The sequence below is a fragment of the Canis lupus genome, chromosome 15 (assembly GCF_003254725.2).
Source record: "Canis lupus dingo isolate Sandy chromosome 15, ASM325472v2, whole genome shotgun sequence".
NCBI classification, from domain to species: domain Eukaryota; kingdom Metazoa; phylum Chordata; class Mammalia; order Carnivora; family Canidae; genus Canis; species Canis lupus.
In genome coordinates, this window is record NC_064257.1 from 25,126,009 (window position 1) to 25,141,915 (window position 15,907).

Sequence of the window (15,907 nt, forward strand, 5' to 3'; positions counted from 1 at the left end):
TTTCAGGATTTTACAAAAATATGATTCACACAAAGTAAAGGAAGGTAGCAAAGTCTCAGCAGGAGTAAGATGAACATAGGCTCTGGGGAAGAAAGGGTAACACACAGATTGTAACTTGGAAATAGCATAATGCTGCTTGACACGTGTGAGTATTAAAAATGGATCACCAACTGTCCTTACCATTCCCACTGCTCTTCTCTAGCCTTATGTATCAAGGCAAATGGAGATGGAAGACACCTCATGAACGGTCAGAGAAAGATTGTTGTTGACCTAGGTCATAGTGGTTCTTTTGGATCTGAAATAACAAAATCAAACCACAGAAGGATGGAGGAAAGAGCTAATCAAAAGAAAGTGAAAAGGCTTTGCACTTGAAAAGTTTAGTGAAAGGGAGAGAGAAATGTAAGAGAGCGGAATGGTTGGGTCAAGAAAATGGTTTTCCTACTCAGAATTGAGAAAATGCTTTCAAGTTTCAAAGTCTCATAAAAAGACCCATACATTCAGTAAAAATTGAGCAGGAAGATGAATAATTAAAACTACAGGTATAAGCTACTTTGTGAAACTATCATCAAATTTGAGATAGGAAAAGAAGAAATTTGGAAATTTTTTTTTCAGAAAATATTTATCTTTCATGTAAGATTATTCTTTTATGGTAACCAAAACCTGTGTCACTGATTATCAGCTTATCAGCAGTGAGTGTTGCCTTCATTTCTCCATTCCTCCACTGCTTATATTTTTGAAAAAATAATTGCTAGCTCAATTGCATTTATTAATAATAGCATATATCTCACTAAATATAAGACAATTGTCCATCAGAATTTCTCATGAACATGAAGTACAAAGTGACACCATACCAATTTATTAAGAATTCAGCTGAAAACAGAAAGTTCTGGTTAGTTTGTGCATTGTGATATTAGATAAGCACACATTTTGTAAGCTTCTAAATGTTATTGAAAATAGCTTAAGGTATCCCTTGCTTCCTTTTTGCATGATTTCTCAGTAGTGACACTAATGACCTTTATGGTCAGGTAATTCTTTGTTGTAGGAGGCTGTCCTGTGCATTGTAGGATGTTGAGCAGCATCCCTGGGTTCTACCCACTAGATACCAGGAGCACCCTCTACTTTGATAATCAGAAATAACTCTAGATTCTGCAATATCCCCTGGTTTTGATCCAAGGAGTTCTGGGGTCCTGGTTTGAGAACCACTCATTTCAAAGGTTCAAGCATCTAGAGAAAAAAATAATGCCTATAACCAAACAATGCATCCTAAAGGAGGACTAGGGGAGTTTGTAAGATGGACCCATTCACCTTTCACAGAAAGCAAACATTGCTCTCCAAAGAATCACAAAGCTGGGCTGTCATTTTGGCCGTTTCTGACCAGGAGTGTATTGTCCATAGCATCAAAGGACACAAATTCAAAGTAAGGACTGCACACATTGGAAAGTAGGGTGGGGAAGCCTCTTTGAGATCCTTCGATCTGATTGTTTAATTCAGAAAGAAAGAAGCAATTATAAAGAAAAAAGTGGGAGGCTGTGGATTCATCAGGTCAGACTGTTTCTAATTCAGTGGGAAGTGCTGCCTATCACAGTTTTGCAAAGGCAGTGGACTGATAAGAGTTTACAAGCTTCTCAGTCTTGTTAGGAATGAACCTTAAATTACCTTATGTGCTGTCCAACTGTTTAAAATTGCCCTCTGCAGTAATGTGTATTGGCCATTTTTTTTTTCTATCACTTTCGGAATTTGAGGGTGGAATTCTAATCAAACTTTTCCTTGTACACCATTCCATTATACAGTATATATATTATTTTACAATTTTTTAAAAGATTTTATTTATTTGACAGAGAGCACACACAAGCAAAAGGAAGGGCCGAGGACTCCCCACGGAGCAGGGAGCCTGATAAGGGGTCCTGATCCCAAGATGCTGGGATCATGACCCAGGCCAATGGCAGATGCTTAACCAACTGAGTCACCCAGGTGCCCCTGGTTTACAAGTTTTAAGACCACTTGTTATTAAAGTAGAAAATTAAATCTGGGTAGATTTAATAGTGTTCATCAATGTTTAATTTTATTTATTTTATTTTTGCCACAATTTTCTGCAGCTTTAAAGAGAAGGCATGGCCTAAGAAAAGGTATGAATTAAAATGGAATTTGAAATTTTGCTCGTAGTCACTATCATTCTATCAGTTGAAAGGTGAATCACTGGGGAGTGTGGCCCTACTTGGGTCTGAACATGCAGCAGCCCATTTGTTATCAGTAGAACTGGTTTGAGCAACATATCGCCTGGGATAGAGTAACTAGAAGTGATCTCGGACTATGTGATTAAGTCACTAGTTTTAAGCTAGACTGAGGGAATTTGGTTTTTGTCTAAGAAGAATGAACTCAAGGCTCTGACACCATAATTTTCACATATAGGAATGAGAAAGAGCCAGAACACGGTTAGATTAGCCCCCACTGAAGTCTCTTTTTACATAATAAAGGGAGAGTGTATTCTAATGTTACTAGCTAAGTAGTGTGCTGCTCATGCTACTATTAACTATTATTACCACCACCAGTATTACTGCTAATAACAAAAATAGCAGTAGCTTCCGTCAATTTAGGAGTGGTCATCTTATGCCAATTCTTGACGTTTAAATCATTATTTAACCCCCGCCCCAACAACCTGTGACTTATGGTACTAGCTCTAATCTAGAGATGGGGAAATTGCATTTTGGAGAAATTACTCTCCTCAGGTCAAATTGTATTAAGTCATAAAGCCTGAATTGAGCACTGACTACCTCCAAACTCCATGCTTTTTGTTGTTGTTGTTGTTTTGTTTTTTGATATATTGCACGGCATCCATAACAAAGTTCCTGTGATGAAGGCAAGGAAGGAAGAAAGAAGAATGCCAAAGAACTAAACTGTGTACCTGTTATTTCAGAGGCTCCGAATATTCTGATTCTCCACCCTTCTGCTCAACTGAATATTTGGGTAGAGAAGTCATTTTCTTTCTTTTACTTATTTCTGCTTGTTGTTGACCTTTTCTCAGCCCCTTTGCTCTTGGTGATGAGATCATACATAGAACCCAAAACTTGTGGTCTATGTAGTCTTTGCCCCATTATAGCAAAGTGAGGGAATGTTCAGTTTTGAAGAGAATGAGAATCATAAGCATCCTTTTTCTAATAAATGTATTCCTCTCTAAAGGAGAAAGATCATGTAAATGATAAATCCAACTGTGCATGATTTTGGTGATATTAACCAAGAATCTTCTGAGATAATTAGCAATAAGTCTTTGTTCTTTTTTGCTGCTTTGCATATTTATACATGATCCTTCTCTGACAATTTCAAAGCAGAGGCCAATTAGTAGTCATTTAAAATTATTCAAGCTCAGAGTTTCTTATATCTACTTTTGTAATGTTCAACATTGCTTATTGTGATAAATGTATGACCCGAATACAGATATAAACCTTTCTATTCATTTTAGTTGTTGATTTTTGTCTATCATAAATATAAAAGTCACCACCATGTAAAGGTCGAAAAAAGAATGTGCCTATAAACTATCATTTATTTAACCATGTCTAGGAAGTGGCTACAATATCCCCAGTGAGGTGCTGTGAACAGCAAAAGCAACTAGGTTCCTGCCCTCACCGGATGTAGGTTGAGGGAGTCATATGTACATCTGTGACTTTCTTTAGTTGCTTCCCTCCACTCCACTGCTCCTGGTCTATTTAATTTTATGGAATATTGGGGGCAGAGGACTCAGGGTCATACTGAATTGTATTAAACCTAGTTCTGAGCTCACTGTGAACCTCAGCTTTTCCATTTGCAAAATGGGGTAATCATACCTTCTCCACGGGCTGGTTGTCAGATGACCTGAAATATTGTATGTAAAGAGACCATCATAGTGCCTGAAGGAGAGGCACTTAACATTGGCTTTTATTACCACCATCTCTGTTTTTATGGTGTCTGCACCTCTGCCATCACATCGTATCCTCTGTGGAACTCTTGCCTATGAAGTCTTGAGGCAAGCACCTATGGATTTGAGCTTTGAGATCCAAGGATTTTGGATTAGGAAAATGAGACCCTTGAAGGCCAGAAACAGGGAATCATGGGATCACATTTCTGAGGACTGAGGGTCCTTGGAACTATGAGGCATTTTGTTTCACCACTTTATGGAGGTATAGTTTTCCAACTATGTCTTAAGGATACTCGTAAATTAAAGTCCTCGTTAAGCAAAAGCATAGCTCAATGGTAAGAGAAGAAAACCAGTGATCAGAAGAAAAGAAAAACCCTATCATGTGACTAAATACATGGTTTTAATAGAAACAAACCATTTTTCCCCAAGTAGTTTTCTGGATATTGTAGCAGATATCAGAAAACCATACAGATTTGGCACCTAGTTTATGTTCAACATACATTTGCTGAACGAGAAAACAAACAAAAATTGATAAAAAAAAAACTCTTCCCTTGATTAAATGCAATTGGGAAAGTCCCCTTAGAAATAGTAGTTTATAAGAGGTAGGCAGATTAGTTAATAGTTTTGTATTTTATTGATTTTGGCAAGTATTAGAAGTCTGTACTAATTGTCTGGTCAATCCAAGAGTACATAGGCAGTAACTCTTTGCAGAGAAAAAACATCACTATCTTACTCAATTAAAAATTTTCAGAGCTATTCTGTCCCAAATTTAGCATTCTAATCTACGATGACAATGTAATACCTGAATGGACTAACAGAATTGCATTCTATTATCATGCAGTCCTCGTTGTCTGGTGCTTTAATCAGAAGAATGTGTTACCTTGCAAAAAGAAGCATTACCCATTGGCTTTAGGAAGTTCTCCAAACATGATTAATTCATTCATAGCTTTTAAAATGTTATGTTGAGTTGTCCTTTAGTTTGTGATTTAAAATTCTTATCGAATTTTATCCTGGTTAAAAGTCATTTTCTCATGAAAGAAAAATGTGAAATGCTTAATGGCCTCACGTCTCTTCGTTCCACGATCTCATATGACCATGGAGTTCAGATAAGGTTTAATTTGGTTGGGTAATTATTTAGAAAATGCAAAGTGTTTAAGCACACACAATAAAAAAAGATGGACCTTCAGGAAACCTACAGAACATCTAGTCCAAACCTGCATTTCAGGAACTAGAAAACTGAAGAACAGGAGGAATGAGTGATTGGTTCAAGGCTGTTTACCTTGACTGGTAAAAAACAACTTTTTCTACCAAATTGTGATGTTTTATCTTTAGGGTTACTTCTCTTTCAGAGAAGCAGATTTTTTTTTTTTTTTTAGAGAAGCAGATTTATTTAAATTTATTCATATTCTTAACCTTGACTTTGTCATATTTGTTTCTTTGTTAGTATGTTTACCTCCTTTTACTTAATTGATTGGCCTCCTTGTCTTTCCACGACCTATGAACATTCTAACATGAAATGTTTTAAAGAAGGAACGGAAATATCAATAGTTATTTAGGAGAAGGGTTAACATCTGATATCCATCGGTCTGTTGTTAACAAGACCAGACTGGGCTTTGTTCCACCCCTAGTAACCAGTCCTTAGATCTTCCTCTAGTCTTCCTAAAATACCATACAATACTAATGCAATGATAGAATAGCATTGTTTTCATGTGCATTTATCCTTAAAATTCTCCCAATATTTCATCTGTAACTGAGGTTCCTTTCCTTGATAGTCATTAAATAGAAATACAAACACTTTTTATTGCTATAGATATAGGTTATCTGTATCTGTATAATCCCTCTATTTTATATGCAGCACCCCCTTTAGAGAAACAGAACAAACATATGGTAGATAAAATGACTTATATGTTTGATAACCAAACAAATCAGTCATGAAGTGGGAAAATGGGTGATAAACATTAGTAGATTCTATCTTACTCAGATAAAATCGAGCCTCTTTGTCTTTCTACTGTGTCTGACAATTTTTGTCGTGATGATAATTGACTGAAGCTCAGTTTATTTTTGTTAAATAAGTCATTTCCCTAAGTAATATAGTTTATGGCAAATATGGTAGAGTCATTAAAAAACATAACAGAGACACTAAATTGTTGCTTGCCTTTATCACAAACAAAAATGCCATGACAATGATGTCTCTCTTGTTCCATATCACTCCATCTAGGGAAGTCTCAGTTTGGCATTTAAAAATGATTATTTAGGATTTTTTGATATGCGCTCTTACTTAAAAAGATAAGTGTAACATGATACCTGCCATTTGAATGCTCTTGGCTTCAGTTTCAACTAAAATTAATGGGTTGATATTTAGATATTCCTAAAGTTACTTCCAGTTGTAAAAGTCAGATTCTATTATTTAGTTATAACAAATGACACCATCCCTCCTTGTTGAAATACATGTATGTATGTGTTCAGGAGTTCTTACAGTACTGATTTATTCATTCAGATTTTACCAAGTGTGTACTACTTTCCTGACAATTTCATGCATGGGTATAAATCAAGGATAGGCAAACTATGGTCCCCAGACCGAATGTTCTTGCTGCCTATTTTTTGAATAAAGATTTTTAGAACCTTGCCATACAATTTTGGGTGCCTGCATATGGCTGCTTTCACATTACGGTGCAGAGTTAACTAGTTTAAGAGAGCTTATGACTCACAAATATTTACTATCTGATCTTTTACAGGAAAAAGTTGCAAATGTATGTATATACTCATATACTTTAGGTACATACTCATTTTATTGAGTCTGTCACAGATTTTTTTTAAAGATTTTATTTATTTATTCATGAGAGACACAGAGAGGCAGAGACACAGGTACAGGGAGAAGCAGTCTCTCTGCGGGAAGCCTGATGCGGGACTCAATTCCAGGACCCTGGGATCACAATCTGAGCCAAAGGCAGGTGCTCAACCACTGAGCCACCCAGGTGTCCCTGTCACAGATTTTTATTGAGTGCACTATAATCATTTTTGTTGTAGGTGTTGCTCTTGAGTGTGTGTGTGTGTGTGTGTGTGAGAGAGAGAGAGAGAGAGAGAGAGAGAGAGATGTTTGGTCTTCCTGGCACCTTTGTTTTGTCCATTTTTTTCAACCTATTTTTCTGTTCCATGCTAATATTTCTATTGATTTTACATTATGTAAACAATTGGTAACTGGTCATTGAACTTAAAAGCTAGTAATGTATGGGTAACTGTCCTGATGCTATTTAAAGATGACTCTGAATTAGCTTAAATAAAATTTGTATTTAAAATTTTTTTTTTTTAAATTTATGATAGTCACAGAGAGAGAGAGAGAGAGAGAGAGAGAGAGGCAGAGACACAGGCAGAGGGAGAAGCAGGCTCCATGCACCGGGAGCCCGACGGTGGGACTCGATTCTGGGTCTCCAGGATCACGCCCTGGGCCAAAGGCAGGTGCCAAACCGCTGCGCCACCCAGGAATCCCAAAAATTTGTATTTTTGTCCATGAAAACACTGTCAGTGGCTTGAAGAGGTGTTCCCAGTTCCAAGCAGTTGTTCTAGACTACTTCTTTATCGTTAAGATCACAAGATAATATAGAAGTTATAATTTGTCATAGATTATTTTTACATTGAAATTTACAGTAGTTCTGGTAGACTGAATAGTGGGTCCTGTTTGATACAATAGATGATATATGACTGCTTTTTTTCTCTCTAAAATGGCCTTTTCTGAAAGGAGAAAAAAATGAGTGGGAAATATCAGAAAGGGAGACAGAACATGAGAGACTCCTAACTCTGGGAAACGAACTAGGGGTGGGGGAAGGGGAATTGGGCAGGGGGTGGGGGTGGCTGGGTGACGGGCACTGAAGGAGGCACTTGATGGGATGAGCACTGGGTGTTATTTTATATGTTGGCAAATCGAACACCAATAAAAAATAAATGTACAAAGAAAAAAAATTGAAAAGAGATAAAAAAAATAAAATAAAATGGCCTTTTCATTTAAGGACGATTGTCCATTTTCTCCTTGCTTTTGTTCCTCCATTTGGTGTGGTGGAAGGAGAGGAGAATGGAGAAAAAAAAGAGAAGATGGCAGGAGCCATCCCATCTGAGATGCATGAGGAAAGGCTCTGCTTTAGTTCACATTTAGGTCTGATAGTTGCTTAGACTCCATGGTTCCCCTCATCTCCTCAGGAAATTAGACTTGATACAATTTTTACAGTTGACTATATTATATGAGAGGATGATTAATGAAGATGACATTTACCCTGATTGTTGTGCTCTTTAAAAAGATATTCTCTACGAAGAGCTTGCTTTTCTAAGCTCCAGATGGAGACGACATTCTTTGGGGGAAGAAATCGAGTTGAAGTCTGTTTCACTAACCACATTTCCAGGTACCAGATTACTATCCTGGTGCTTCCTGTCAGGCTCGTCAGAAGAGATATGGTTTCTTTGAAGTACAGCACTCATCAGTTTCTGAGCACTGAATTACATGGTGCCCCCACTCCCCCATCTCTCCCTCTTTATAAAGTTCACCGAAGACACTAACATTCTGAATTGTTTGAAAAATGCCAGGAAACTTTTGTTGGAGAAGCTTCAAAGGTTTCAGTTGGGTCCTAAAATGGTGGATCAGGACATGAATATCTAAAAGCAGATAGTGTTTACATCCCACAAAGTTAACCTTTCAGGTCATACGAGCAGAAGGACTAACCCACTGCTCTACTCTTTCAGGGATTTTGATACTCTTGTCTCTTGGAAGTGGCATTCAGCTGTGTTGCTAATCACCATCAGATATCAAAACCTTAAATCTGTTTGGGAGTTACTGGAAGCTAAGTGGGCCAGAAATCATGCTAACCTAATTGCAGTGTGGTCTTCTAAATATAGATGTCAATGTCGATTTTGTACCAGGGGGCGTGGTAGTCTAGAAAAGGAACTTGTCTCAATTTCCTCCCTGGATGAGCAACTACCCTGGTTGCTGGGCCCAGACAGGATGTATTTGTTAATTAGTTAATTATTAATTGAGTTTCTCTTACACAGTGACCATTGTCTGTGTTCTCATGGAGCTCACAGTCTAAGTGAGCCTGGTCTGAATCCTTTGTAGGCAGGACAGATCTACAGAACTTGAGAACCCCAGACTATGCTATCCAGTAAGATCTAAAAAATAGTTTTGAGGGGCAAAAACGTGAAAAAGAAATTTGAGGAAGATAGTACAAATGAGGTAAGACCAAGAAGCAGAATGTAGGTATGAGATCACAAGACCATACCAGAGTTATCAGCCATTATGGCAGCGTTTGGGTTGGACAATAGGATAGAGAGATGGGACAGGATCTGGGGCCAGTGGAGGTGTGTGTGTGCGTGTGTGTGTAGAGAGAAAGATCTTTCAGGGCACTGAACTGTCTGGGAAGAACTTACCTTCTTATTAATAGAGAATAATCCAGGGGGAAAGCCTCTGAAATAAAATGCGGACTCAATCACAGTAAACTGTAAGGAAATGGAAATGGTCTTATTACTTTTAAGTCTTTGTTGTCATATCTCAATTTGAGATATCAAAATTATTGTCCAATAGCAACCTGTTATGAATAATCTTAAGAATACATGCCATGGGGACGCCTGGGTGGCTCAGCAGTTGAGCATCTGCCTTTGGCTCAGGTTGTTATCCTGAGGTCTCAGGATCGAGTCCCACGACGGGCTCCCTGCATGGAACCTACTTTTCCCTCTGCCTGTGTCTCTGTCTCTTTCTCTCTGTGTCTCTCACGAGTAGATAAATAAAATCTTTTTAAAAAAAGAATACATGCCATGGATTTGTAATTAGAACATAATGTGTTTTCATACTCATTATTGCATGGAAGTTACTTTAAAATGGTTTGTGCCCACTCAGGTAAAATGTTTGCCTTGTGATTGCATTTAGACAATTGCTTAGTTAGGCCTTTCCTGTGTGTTGTGAAAAAAAAAAAATCAACTTTCTTTTAATGCTTTAAGTACATGATCACAAATCTCAAGTTACTAGGGTTCGACATGAGCCTTCTTTAAAAACAGTTGTTTGCCATTCTAAAATAGGAGAAATGACATTTCTTTTCTGTTCTATTAATTGTTAGTTACCATCAGGATCGTCTTATTAGAATGAAAAATTATGGATCCGCAAGATTATGATGTGATATGATATGATATGATATTATGTATCAAAATAAATTTAGAAAGCTACTACTCAGTATTAGGATCTGCTGAGAATATAAAGGGTGTCAAGGAGAAGACATGTCTCTTTAAGGAGATGCATGCATTTCCTCAAACACATTTTCTTATTGTTATAACCTGGATGAATCTGATTACAAAAGAATTTCACCAGACACAATTAAAATTTATTTTATCACTTAAAGCTGTCATTTAATTAATGAGGTGCTTTGTAATTGAGGGTGTTTGAGACCTAAGAAAACATGGCTCTTAAGATTCTTAGACATTTTCATATTTTAAAATAATTTGCCCTTTTGGATTTATCTAATTTCGGACCAGAAGTCTGCAAAGCTTTCCCTTCTAACCCTGGTAAAGCAATCTGGTAAAATCTATTTTAAAACCACTTTTGCTTGGCTATTTTATGCCCGTTCAGTTTCTTTTCCGGCTTCTGACAGGAATGGTCACCATTTTTCTTAATTTCTTCAAACCATTCTTAAACCTTCACTGTCAAAAGATGAACTTTCAGTCTTGTTGAATAACATGGGCTCGCTCAGATTTTTTCCCAGTATCCACCACACCAAACTATGCCATGAACAATCTTTACTTCTATCAGTCCATGTAAGAAGATGACCTTTTCATCTACTCCCATCTCTTCTGTGGCTTTGCCCCTTTCTATAACACCTACCATTTCTCTGGGCTGATTCCTTCTCTTCTGATTTAGACTCTAACTCACTCTCTCATTACACAAACTAAATTAAGGAAAAAAGATACCCTTGCCCTACAGTTATTTGTTTGCAAGTTCCCTTTCCTTCTATTTATCATGAACCTCTTTAAAAAAAAAAAAAAAAACTTCACTCACCGCTGCGCACCTCAGTGCCTGAGACATTCCTCACTGTACAGAAGTCTGAATTTACCTTTTTGTTGAAATTGCTCACAGTGATCAAGCTACTACCCCAGTTATAGCATCTGATGATCTTTCCTCAAAAGCCATACTTTTGACACCTCCAGAAGTTATATTGGTGACCTCCCTCAGACAGCTGCTACCCGTGCTTCTCATACTGGCTTATTTTCAGCATCCTCAGCACACTATTTTGAATCTATTTTTAGTTACTGGTGTATCTCAAGTTTCCATATCATCCTCTGTCTCTTTTCGCTTTAAAATTTCACCCCCTTAATACCTTCACTTAATCTCTGAAATGCCAATACTACCAAAAACATCTCTCTCTCTGTTTCCTGGATATTGTCACCTAGATGGGTACTTCAAACTCAAAGTGTCCCACTTTTTAAAGCTGGCTTTGTTCCAAATATCCAGGAACCATACTGGAGACTGCTAGTCATCATCAATTCTTCCCACTGCATTACTAACTCAATGTATCCACTGCAAATCCTCCTAATTCTACTTTAGAAATGTCTTTTCCTGATCTCTCTTCTTTTTTTTTCCATTCTTATTACCAACTCTTTAGCCCAATTTCTCATTGTCATTAAAAAACAAAAACAAAAACATTTAATCTCCTTAGCCTGTCTCAAAGCTGTTAAAATCCTATTTCTAAACTGAAGTTTTCAGTGTATTCTCCTGGTGCTTCTCCCCCATTCTTGCCACTGTGGGGTTATATATCATTTCCTGAATAATAAGGAATAAAATGTTGAAAAGCTTACTACTTTTATGCTTTTGACTATTTTCTTTCTTCTGTTTGCTGTGCATATGTTTCCTTGGCCTGGTAAAATTCTACCTATTTATAAATTCCAATACGAGTGTCCTTTTCTTTTAAAAAACTTTGTGTGTGTATGTGTTTAGGCAGAAATAACTCCTCTCTTCTCTGTGTCTCACCTGTAGCCCCCTCCCCACCATTTTTTTTTAAGTAACGGAAACTTAGTCACCTTAGTCCTTATGAAGAGAGATTCATGAGGAAAGAGAATATGCTTTACATACCTTAACTGTTTGTATTAGCTGCCTATTGCTGTGTAACAAATTAGCCTGAAACTTAGTCACTTAAAACAATACATATTTATTATATCACAATTTATATGGGGTAGTTGCATCTTCTCCTTTATGGTCTTTCAAAAAATTGCAACAAAAATGCCAGTCCAGGGTTTATACTTTTATCTGAAGCCTTGAATAAGAAAGGATTGACTACTGAACTATCTGAACAGCAATACAATTGTCCTTCAAATCAACAAAAGGCATGGTCTTTTAAGGCCTTTCATCAAATAAAGTTTGGTGCTGTTGTCTTTGATCTATACTTGTGTTATTGAGGCTTAGCACAAAGAGTTTGGTCTCATTCTGTGACATCCACAAGTGTTCAGAATGAGAAGTAATAGAATTATAGTAGTAACATGGCCTCTCACACTGTTTCTCTAATTTGGAATATTGCTGCTTAAGCCCCTTTATATTTGGAATATTCACATGGATTACAAACCTACCTCCTTGAAGCCTTCAGTGATCATTTAACATATAAAATGTGTGTTATATATGAGCCAATGGGATGGATTTTAATGATACTATTGTTATGATGGTTTCTGCTTCCCAGGGACTCTATCCATTGGGGAAGACATCTTAGTAAACAGATATAAAACAATTGGTAAATGTAGTAGATATTTATGAGAGAGAAACAGAAGTAATCTCTTTTTCCTTGAAGCTCTACAGTATTTCTATTATAGAGATACTGCCTTACATTACTTTTTTAAGTTAGTTTTGTATTTGTCTCATGTCTTATGTTAGTAAATTCCTGAAGAGCATGCACCTGAACACTGTTTCCCTCAAATCTCAGATTAAGGGTTTCTTTTTAGTAAATTTCCTCTCACCTCCCTTTCAATATGCTTCATGTTCCCAAAACATGGTTATATCTCCATCTGCTTCTCTAGATAATAAAATTATTTAAAAAAAAATCGAAGTGTAATTGACATGTAACATTGTTAGTTTCAGGTATCCAACACAATGATTTGATTTGTATATTTTTATCCTTCCAGTGAGTTTCAAATATGCAATACAGTATAATTAGCTATAGTCACCATGTTGTATATTACATTCCCATGACTTATTTATAACTAGAAGTTTGTAACTTTTGACCTCCTTTAGCCATTTTGCCCAGCCCTGCTCCTTTCTTGATAACCACCAATCTGTTTTTTTATTCATGAGCTTAGTTTTTTTTAAATTTATTTTACATAAAAATAAGATCATATAGTTTTTGTCTGTCTTTGTCTGACCTATTTCACTTAGTATAATCCTCTCAAGGTCCATCCATGTTGTGCAAAGGTAAGATTTCATTCTTTTTATGGCTGAATAATATTCCATTGTATATATACACCATATTGTCTTTATCCATTCATTCATTGGTGAACACTTAAATTATTTCCATATTTTGGCTATTGTAAATAATGCTGTCTAGAACATCAGAGTGCATATATATTTTTGAGTTAATATTTTCACTTTCTTCAGAAAAGTACCCAGAAGTAGAATTGCTAGATCATAAGATATTCTATTTTTAATTTTTTAACTAGCCTAATGTTTTTCATAGTAGTTACACCAATTTATATTTCCACCAACAGTGCACAAAGGTTTAGTCTTCTCATGTCCTTGCCAACACTTGTTATTACTTGTCTTTTTGATAATAGGCATTTGATAAGGTAATATCTCATTGTGGTTTTGATTTACATTTCCCTGATGATTAGTAATGTTGAGCATCTTTTCATGTGTCTGTTTGCCATCTATGTCTTTGGAAAATGTCTATTCTGGTCCTTTCTCAATTTTTAAATGAGATCGTTTTCTTCAGTATTGAGTTGTATGGATTCTTTATATATTTTAAGTGTTAGCCCCTTCTCAGATATATGATTTGCAGATATTCTCTCCCATATAGTAGGTTGCCTTTTCATTTTGTTGATGGAGACTATACATTTTTTTATGGAGAAGAATTATATTCCGTATCATTTTATCCTCAATTTTCTGGTATCGTACTAGGTCCTAGCTACTGAAAATGTGATTCTTGAAATGGCCACATTGGCCTCACCTCTAAGTTTGTTAGAAACGTAGGCACTTAGGGTCCATATTAGAACTATTAAATTAGAATATGCATGTATCAATATCTCTAGATGAGTACGTGCACATAGAATTTAATTAACACAGTGATGGAAGATATGGGGTATCATAGCACAGGATTCTTCAAATAATTTAAAGAGCCATTAATATCAGAATCTGAATCATTGAATTTGGGTTATCATGATGGTTTGGTAGTGGTAATATGGTGGTAGTGATGGTGGTTTAGAAGTTTGTAAAAATTCATGGCCCTTGGCCTCACCTCAGAATCTACCAAAAATGTAATGCTCATATTTCTGTTTAACATGTTATGCAAGTGATTTTTAGTCTTACAGACATTTGAAAAGAGTCTAGGTGAAGTGTTCAGCTTCTGGAGCCAGACTCCCTCAGTTTCCTCCTTTATAAAATGGGGTAATGACAATACCCATCTCTTTTACTTACAGAGCTGTGAGAAAGATTACATGAGTTACTATACACATTGCTTGGTGCCTAGTAATTATAGGGTAATGTTAGCTGCTAGTAGCTGTAACATATATTTAGTGTTCAACACACGAATGTCTGCCTTATAAAGTTACTGGCAATGGTAGCCACACAGTAAATATTATTTTACTCATTTATTTTCTTCTTGATTACTCCTTTGCCCAAACTATATTTTAATTGTGACTTCTTTCCTTTCTCTGTTTCTTCCTGAGACTTTCTTTTTCTTTGTACTGTTTGCATGATCCTTCATAGTGTTTAGCACAAAGAAATTCCTTAATGAATTTGGCTACATGAAACATTTGCTGATTTCAGTAATAAGAGATAAGGAGCAGCAGCGCAAAGGAAGACAATACCATGACCCTGGGAGAAGTGTGAGGAAGACAGTATATAACTAAAGGAGCATGGCTTTGTAGCTAGTTTGGAGAGATAGTCACAGTTCAACAGGCCCTTAGAGGCAGCCACATAAAATGAATTTTCACAGCCACTTACTTAGTCATAGCAACGGGATTGTTCTTAAAATCTTCTGACTTCAGTGTGCTTCCAGATAAATTTTTTCCTAAATTATTTTTAAAGCTAAAGTTTTTTCAATCCTCAAACTTTCATATTACTAAATGGTTAATTGCTTTAAAAATCAGGATTTCCAATCAAAACAATTTGTGAGCACAGAGAAAGGAAAATTCAAGGTATTTTTTTTTTAATTTTATTTATTTATTCGAGAGAGAGAGAGAGAGAGAGAGAGAGAGAGAGAGAGGCAGAGACACAGGCAGAGGGAGAAGCAGGCTCCATGCAGGGAGCCTGACATGGGACTTGATCCTGGGATTCCAGGATCAGGCCCTGGACTGAAGGCGGCACTAAACCGCTGAGCCACCTGGGCTTCCCTTGAGGAATGTTTTGATAGAGCTTGTAGAGCAGCTTTATTAGAGTAGGAAGTTCAACTTTAATTTAATTTAATTTAATTTTTAAAAGATTTTATTTATTTATTCCCTAGAGACATACACACAGAGAGAGGCACAGACATAGACTTCAAGGAGAAGAAGGCTCCCTGAAGGGAGCCTGATGCGAGACTCAATCCCAGGACCCAGGGATCATGACATCAGCCAAAGGGAGATGCTCAACCGCTGAGCCACCCAGGTACCCCGGAAAGTTCAGCTTTAAAAGAGTAGATTGACTTAAAATATGTCTGTTTGTATCACTTCTTTATTTAAAACATTTGAATAGGTCAGTTTTGCATTTGTAAGAAATTATGAACTTTGCTGTACACCAGCAAGACCTTTTGAAGGGGCTCTTGACTACATCTCTCATGTCTTAGGATTGACTACTTAGCTCACTAGTCCAGCCAGGTC

General features: G+C 36.6%; 1 long non-coding RNA gene across 2 annotated transcripts in view; it reads left to right on the forward strand.

Annotated features, from left to right (window-relative positions):
• LOC112654891 (uncharacterized) overlaps positions 1–15,907 on the forward strand; it is a 203,410-nt gene that overhangs the window by 71,885 nt on the left and 115,618 nt on the right. For both annotated transcript variants that reach the window (XR_007402539.1, XR_007402540.1), the window contains exon 9: positions 15,553–15,695. This is a non-coding gene — a long non-coding RNA (uncharacterized LOC112654891). The remainder of the gene's footprint in view (positions 1–15,552; positions 15,696–15,907) is intronic.